This window comes from Rousettus aegyptiacus, unplaced genomic scaffold, assembly GCF_014176215.1.
Source record: "Rousettus aegyptiacus isolate mRouAeg1 unplaced genomic scaffold, mRouAeg1.p scaffold_m13_p_17, whole genome shotgun sequence".
Lineage (NCBI taxonomy): Eukaryota > Metazoa > Chordata > Mammalia > Chiroptera > Pteropodidae > Rousettus > Rousettus aegyptiacus.
This window is the reverse complement of record NW_023416292.1, coordinates 30,079,512-30,086,820: the sequence shown is the minus strand read 5'-3', so window position 1 is coordinate 30,086,820 and position 7,309 is coordinate 30,079,512. Positions and strand designations below refer to the sequence as shown.

The 7,309-nt window shown below is 56.4% G+C and overlaps 1 long non-coding RNA gene across 1 annotated transcript; it reads right to left on the bottom strand.

The window, feature by feature from the left end:
* Nucleotides 1–3,465: 3,465 nt before the first annotated feature.
* On the bottom strand, nucleotides 3,466–7,081 carry LOC118612906. Its single transcript, XR_004955246.1, has 2 exons — nucleotides 6,561–7,081; nucleotides 3,466–5,800 (listed from the first exon to the last, which is right to left on the bottom strand). It is a non-coding gene; the product is annotated as an uncharacterized LOC118612906 (long non-coding RNA).
* Between the last annotated feature and the right edge of the window lie 228 nt (nucleotides 7,082–7,309).

The window sequence follows — 7,309 nt, the reverse complement described above, 5'->3', positions numbered from 1 at the left end:
ACAGCCACAGATGCCGAAGCCCTGTCTAACCAGGCGGCCTGGGACAGACGGACGCCGGTCAGTGCCGTGACCACGGCTGGGTCACCCCTTCGGCAGCTGTGGTCCTCCAAGGTGACAGAGGTCTCGTGAGCTTCGGGCCATGCGGTCCTGCGAAGACAAGCAAAGGAAGCCTTTACCTGCCCCTGGGGGCCCTGTGCGGGCCCACACGTGACCTTGGCCTTCTCTCAGGCACACTTCAGAAGGGCCCGCCCCCTTCCTTCTGGAACAGCACCCACCGCTCCACCTGGCCTGGAGGCAGGCTTCCCGCTTCACCTTCTCACAGACGTGCTAGGCCTGATGGCTGGCGGTGGCACCCACCACAGAGGTGCCACCAGCCCCTCTGGCCAGCTTCTGGGTCCCATGCTGGGATCCCTCGGCCTTGAGGGCTCAGCTCCGCAGGAGTCCAGAGGAAACAGCCAGGTTACAGACCTGAACCTCAGAAGCCACCTGGCGGGCCCCGGGTGGGGAGGCCGGCCCCGGCTTGCCTTTGAGGAGCAGAGAGCAGAGGTGAGCCACCGAGGCGTGCTCTGTTCTGCCCGCGGGGCTGTACTGTGTGCCCTGAGGACCTGCTGGAAAATTGCTGGCTACCTGGCTACCTGCAGGTGGCCAGCGAGGCTGTGGCAACTTCACAAGCAGGGCAAACCAGGGTAAAAGGTGATGTTTGTCCCTCTGAAACAAGTTCGTGATGCTTTCATGATAATTCTGATTAGGCTGCTCTAAAATCAATGTTTCATCAATGGCTCTCCTCCAGGTTTTTTTTTTTTTTTTAATCAAAGGCCATGACATTCACCTTCTGTTTGAAGAAGGATGTCTATTTGCATATTTGATTCAGATGAGTTGAGAACCATATGACTCTGTTTTTCATGTAAAATTTCTCTCCTTTAAGCCACAAAAACCACAAGAAACAAATGTCTGTGGAATAAAAAAATGTACACAATGAATATTGACTAAATAGAAAATACGTGTTGAAATTGGAAAGAAAGACACATGAGCTGTGTCTGTAATCACTGACGACAGCCCGGCTGTCCACATAACCTGAGGCGGTGAACGCGGGATCAACAGTGATTGTTTCTGGAAATTCCGACATCAGGCCTTCTGGCAGGATGAGGCTTTCCGTGCGGTGTGCCTCTCTTCACAATATTCAACCTATAAGTAACTGAATAAACATAATTAATGGCTTTCTGACATGTTCCAAAAATAATTTTTGGAGAAACTCCATAATATTTCCCATGTTACAAAGAATACAGTCGAGCGAATCTGCCTAAAGAGTACAAACAAGGACGGATTCTGCGGCTCCCAGGTACCATGGCACAGGTTCAGCAGGATGAAGCCCGGAGTCCCCAGCCCTTGAAGACTTGACCCCCGCGGTACCAAGTCCTGTGAGGATGTCCTCTTCCACCGGGGGGGCACAAAAAAGGCCAGCGAGCAGCCGGTTGAAACAGCTCTGTACGCGGCGACTTCTCCCCATGACGCAAAGGTAGAGCTCGACTTTCTCTCTTCTGTCACCTTTTCATCTGATGAGGCATCTGAAGCCACAGCCTTCCTTCAGTCAGCCCAGTTGAGAGCTGGACCAGACCCACGAGGCCATCAGTCCATCTTGTGCCCCAGCACCACGGGCAGCCGTTGCCTGACTACATCGGTGACGAGCAACTCGCCGTTGGGGACAACGGTGTGTCCTGTGTTCACGTCGCGCAAACAGGTGGCCCTCGTGGTGAGCCGCAGTTGTCCTCCCTGACGCTTCACCATCGGCTCCTGCTCCTTCTCGGGACGTTACGCAGCCTTCGCCTGCTTCCACACGACCGCCTGTAAATCCATGAGAACAGGTCTCTAGATGAAACATCCCAATCCCTTCAACTTCGGTATCGGTGGTTCCTAATAATACTTTGTAGGCTTTGGGCCCCGCTTCATAATCCAAGGAAAACTGTGGACCCTCCTTTCAGAAAGATGCGCACACGCCAGGCTGCGCACACGGCTCCCAGTTCTCCGCCCATCGGTAAGAGCCCGTGGCCCGGGGGAGGACTGTGCTCCGGACCAGCGAGGGCGCTGACCACCCCCTCCCCTGACTCGGAGCCTTTAGACGCCATTGGCACCCGGCTCCCGGGACCCGGCGTGTGGCAGAGTAAAAGTGTCCTCTACCCGGGGAACTTCGTCAGCGACGGGCGAGAGGGGCAGCTTCCGAGGAACGGGACGTTGTTACGGCGCTGTCGCTCTGACCGCACCCTCTTAAATCAGCACCCAGTCGGCAAGCGTTCCTGCGTGAGGGCTCCACGTGGCTCCGAGGTGCGTCCTGGTCTCTAAGCTGGAAGTTAACACTCGAACAGCTGACACTTGGCCTTGGTCCCCGAGGCCAAGCCAGCTGCAGAATTTCCCTGTGCAAGTGAAAACGGCACGTGGACCGAGCAAGGGCTCTGGGCCCGAATGTCTGGGTCTTGGTCCCCGGCATCCCCTTTAGAACTGTGTTTTCGGACACATGTTACTAATTTCTGTGTCTCGAGTTCTTTCTCCCAAAGTTCCTTACTGTGATTATTAAAGAAGCTCATAAATGTGAACATCTTTTATAAACCGTAAAGACCTATTTAAGAATTCTGATGATTATAGATGTTGACGATAAACCAGAACCTGAAGGAAGTGGGGTCCCATCTCCCCAGCAGAGGGGACCTTGTCCTGGAGAAATGAGACCCCCCCCCAGGGGTTTCAGAAACGTGCCTTCGCCAGGTGGTGTCGGCCTTATTCCCGCCCTTGAAAAGAGGCTCGTTCTATTTCTAATCCCAGCATCTCTGGTCTGATGGATTTATATATGCCAGGTGTGACAATGGACAAGGACAAGCCAAGTAAACACGGGCCAGCTAAGCCTCTTTCCAGGAAGGGCCTGCCGTGGACCGGGGCTGAATTGCCCCCAACTCCTGCTAATGGACTCACTGGAGAGTGACCGATGGTTTAATCGGAGCAGAGCACTGGGGGTCAACAGTAGCCAGACACACTGGGCAGGTCTTGTGTGACCCAAGGCCATTTCCCATGGAAACTCCTTCTCATCCCCTAACAGCCCCTGACCCTCCAGCTTGGGGCGACAGCTAATGGGGGGCGGGGGGGGGGCTGCTGAATGACAGGAAGCTCACTGAGCAGCTCGAACTTTAGAAGGAGAAGCCTGCATACCAAAGAAGCCATGACCCAGAGAAGTGAAGTTGCAGCCACGCAGTGGCCACATCCGGACTGGAGCCCATTTCATGTGGCTCCGGGTCCAAAATTCTTCCCGTGGCATCAGGGGCCTCTGGCCCTCCCAAGGGGGCCACGTCCTTGCTCTGCGCGCCCCGAGCCTTCCTTGTCTGTATTCCCAGCTCTGAGTGCCGCCGCGGCCTCACCCGGCCTTCAGTTTGACCTCGTTCGTAACGTAAGTTACAGGAAAAGAGGGTTCACAGTCTACCGGTGTTGACTTAAATGATTCTTTATAATGCAATTTAGATATGTCCACACATAAAAATAGTTATAAACTTGTAAATCGTACAATCGTAAAACTAAAGCAGATGTACAGGTTAAATATCATCAAAGGAACACAACAAATAAAGTTCAATGGATCTAATGGAATGGAAGGGAGGAGGTGGCTGGGCTCAAAGTCGTAAAATGACAGCCTGGGTTCAGGTTCTCTTGCACCTGGCTCGCCGGCGTACCGCGCACCTGTCGCTCTGTTGGGATAACCGCGGGCGATGACGTCACCTGACCGGCACACGGGAGAGGCGCACGTCTTTCTGTGGCATCCGCCTCCGTTCTTGACTCGTTCGTTTATGCCGATCGAAGTGCCGCTGCTTACCGCTGAGCGTCCGGGGCGCCCTTGAGGTTCAGTCCTCAGTTACAAGGTGTCACGGACCATGTGGACTAGCGCGTCGTTCAATCGATCACGGCACGGAGCCACGCGAATGGCAAGATCACTCGGGCAAAGCGTGCGGTTCCCCTGGAGAGCATCCGCGGCCTGGGGGGGGTGCTGAGGTGGGGGGCTCCGCTCCACACTGCCCCCTCGTGGTGGTCTCCCCACTACACCTTCCCTGGCGTCCCCCTTCCCCGCAGAGGTAGAGAGAGGCAGGTTTTGCCTCAGGGGGGGAAGGGGTCAGAGGACAGCGCCAGCGGATGTCAGCGTGGTGGCTGGGTTGAGGGTCTGGGGCCACGGGGTCGGCATGGGGCCTGGGCTGTGGTTAAGTCTGAGCCCTCTCACGTGACTCTTCCTCCTGCGCCTCCTGCAGCCTCTCCTGAGGGGACCTGGTTATTGTTGAAAAGTGGCCCGATGTCTAGCCTTGTGGCATGTCTAGACCATGGCAGGGGGGTGCGGAAGGGCAGGGGCTCCGAAGGCAGAATCAGCAGCTGGTGTGAGCTCTGCAGGGGGTGGGGGGCCTCCTGGCTTCCTCCGTCTCCTTCTGGACCCCGTCCGCCTGCACCCCGCCACCTCTCAGGATGCTAGAGCGGGATTGCCTGCCCCGGAGCAGGATCTGGACTGGAAGGCAGCCGGAGAGCTGCAGATCCTCCAGCCCTGTGTCTGCCCACGTCAGCGCGTCTGCGCAGGGACTGGCCATGGCGCCAGCATCCCCAGAGGGCTCCGGAAGACAGGTCTCTAACACCTGAGGGCGCCAGTCAGGTGCTCTTCACTACGCCGGCCCCTCTCGCGTGGTCAGAATCCCACCCGCTGTGCAGCCCCAGCTGGAATGCACTTGGGGGTCACACAGTCACCCTCCCAACCCCGGTTCCTCCGCGCACTCGCCGAGCCGACACGTCCCTGAGGCGTGAGAGCTGTAGCTCTCCCACCTGTTGGATGGCGGTGACGGCGCCCTTTGCTAAGACTCGGGGTGAGGACGCAGTAAGGTGACGTCTTTAAGGCTCATGACCCAGCGTCTGGCACACACGGCGCCGTGATTTGAGGCCGCTGTGCCCTCCACGTCAGGTCACAGCCCGATGGGTGGAAAACTTTGCGGACACTCCCGGACGTTCAGAAGCCCCCACCCCAGGGCTCTCCACTGCTAAGTGTCCCCGGCCATGGCCACGCTGGTGCCTCCGTGACCTCGCCACGACGATCGCCATCCAGTAGCTGTACCATTGGGGTGGCTGAAGATGCTGTTACTCTTCCCCAAACAAGGACAAGCCTGTGTTTTGTATCGCAATTTTCACTTTTCTCTCTAAAAGACTTTCCCACGCCCCGAGCTGCCCACTCGGCCCTTCTTGGCTACGTGCTGCGCTCTAGCCTGGAATTGTGGTGAAGCCAAAAGCTATTCTGAGATTTTCTTTAGCCTCACAGCTATTTCAAGCTCCAGCTTAGACATAGGCAGAAAGAACCCAGTACTCGCTGCCCATGTGTTGGCCACAGCCTCCAAGACTGGCCCTTTTATAATTCTGACACCCTCAGATCCAAAATAGCCCCCGCCTGCAGGTGGTGACTGCCTTGGATGGAGCAGGGACATGCACACGACCCCCAGCCTGCAGCTGGACTAGAGAGGGTCCTGGAAGGGTTTGGTCTGGGGTTGAGACTGAGCTCTGCGGAGACGGCCAAGGTTACGCCCGGCCCCCCGCACCCTGCACCCCACGAGCTGGCAGGCTTGCAGCGGGGAGAAGATGCCCCGTGTGGAGCAGCAGCTTCTTCTCCTGGCCAAGTGAGGGAGGGGCTCACTTCTGCCCACTGAGTTCTCATCCGTCTACCTCCCGGGCCAGCATTCATTCACCTATGCCACAGGTACCACCGAGGGCCTACTTCATGCCAGGCACTGTCCTAGGCTCTGGGGTATAGCTGTGGAGAGAACAGACAAACATCTCAGCTCTCGTGGAGATCACATTGAACGAAAATCACCATAACACATTTGGCTTGGGCTTTAGAGCTTGCAAAGCACTTTTCCATACGTTTCTTAAGAGCTAATTCTACTGAAGGATCTGTGAAGTTCTACCCCTGCCCATTCTTATTTAATCCTAGTCATCCTCTGTTTCGCTGACAAGGAGACAGAGACTCCAGAAGAGTCACTATTGCGTGAGGTCCACACAGCAAAGAATTGGCAGAGCAGGAATCTGAACCCGGGTGTGTCTGGCTTGAGGCCCAAGCAAGATCTTGACCACTGGGCACAGCGACTCTGGTGCCGTTCACATACAGATGTGAAGACTCAGTGGGATGCAGAGTGCCAGCGGCAAGTTCTGTCAATGCAACGATGTGGCATCTGAGTTTGCTGAAGCCCAGGCTCCTTCTACTTCAGCTCAAGCGGATGGCGACCTGGACTCTGTTCAGTTGCCTTAGGGCTCCTGGGCACTCCCTGCACTGTGGAACACTCCGACCCCCCAGTCTGGACACCGTGATGGTTCCGTAGTCTTTCCTGTCTGCGAGGAACCCCCTGTCCAAACCCGCCCGCCTGGCAGTCCCGTCGGAGAATCTTCCTCCAATACCACCCCATCCAAGTTGGCTCTGATTTGCTTCTTTCTCCCCCTAATAAACGGCATATCCCATTTATTAGGGTGTGGTTGCCTCCCTTGCATTCTTACGGCTTTCAGCCCATACTTGATACCTTGCTCATCTCTCTGGGGATGTAGCTGCCTCATGCCTGCCTGTGCCGCCCCACAGCACGTTACTGGTACCTCTAGGTGCTTGACCAATGGTTACTGGGTGAGTGTTAGAAGGACCAAAAGCTCCTTAGCTGCATGGAGATGTTGGGCCGGTTACCATATGGCCATAGCTGCCTCACAAAAGGCAACAGAACCTCTTTATCTTTCTTACGCTGTTAATGCGACCTATGGTACCCAACAGATGTCTGTAGCTTTTGAGTTGTTATTGTTCGGAGGCATTTCTGAGGGCTTTGGCATTTAACCCCTGGGCCGCCTGAAGGGGACACCCCAGCGTAAGATGGCTGGGGTCTGAAGCGAGCTGGCCTGTCTCGGTGTCGTAGCCATCTCGTGACCAAGGGCCAAGGACGTCCGGGGAGACACGGCCTGAGGTGCCTTCACACGATGGCAGGTGCCAAGACGAGGCTCGTGGTCGTGGCTCTGTGACTCGGTCCCTCCTCTGTGAAGCGGTTCCTGTCCCAGGAGACAAACCTGTAACGAACAACAGCCCGCCTGTTACTCGCGTGGCCCCTGAGACCACATTCCCAGGAAGAGTCCCGCTGGGCCCCAAGCAGACCCCTGCTCAAACGATGCTCCCCCCCCCCCCCCGCCCCGAGCCTCCCTCAGCACACGCCCTCTGGTCAAAGGGCGATCGGCCAAACGAAAGGCACCTGTGGGCTCCTCAGCGCTGAGGTTTGGTTGGGTAAATTCTTGA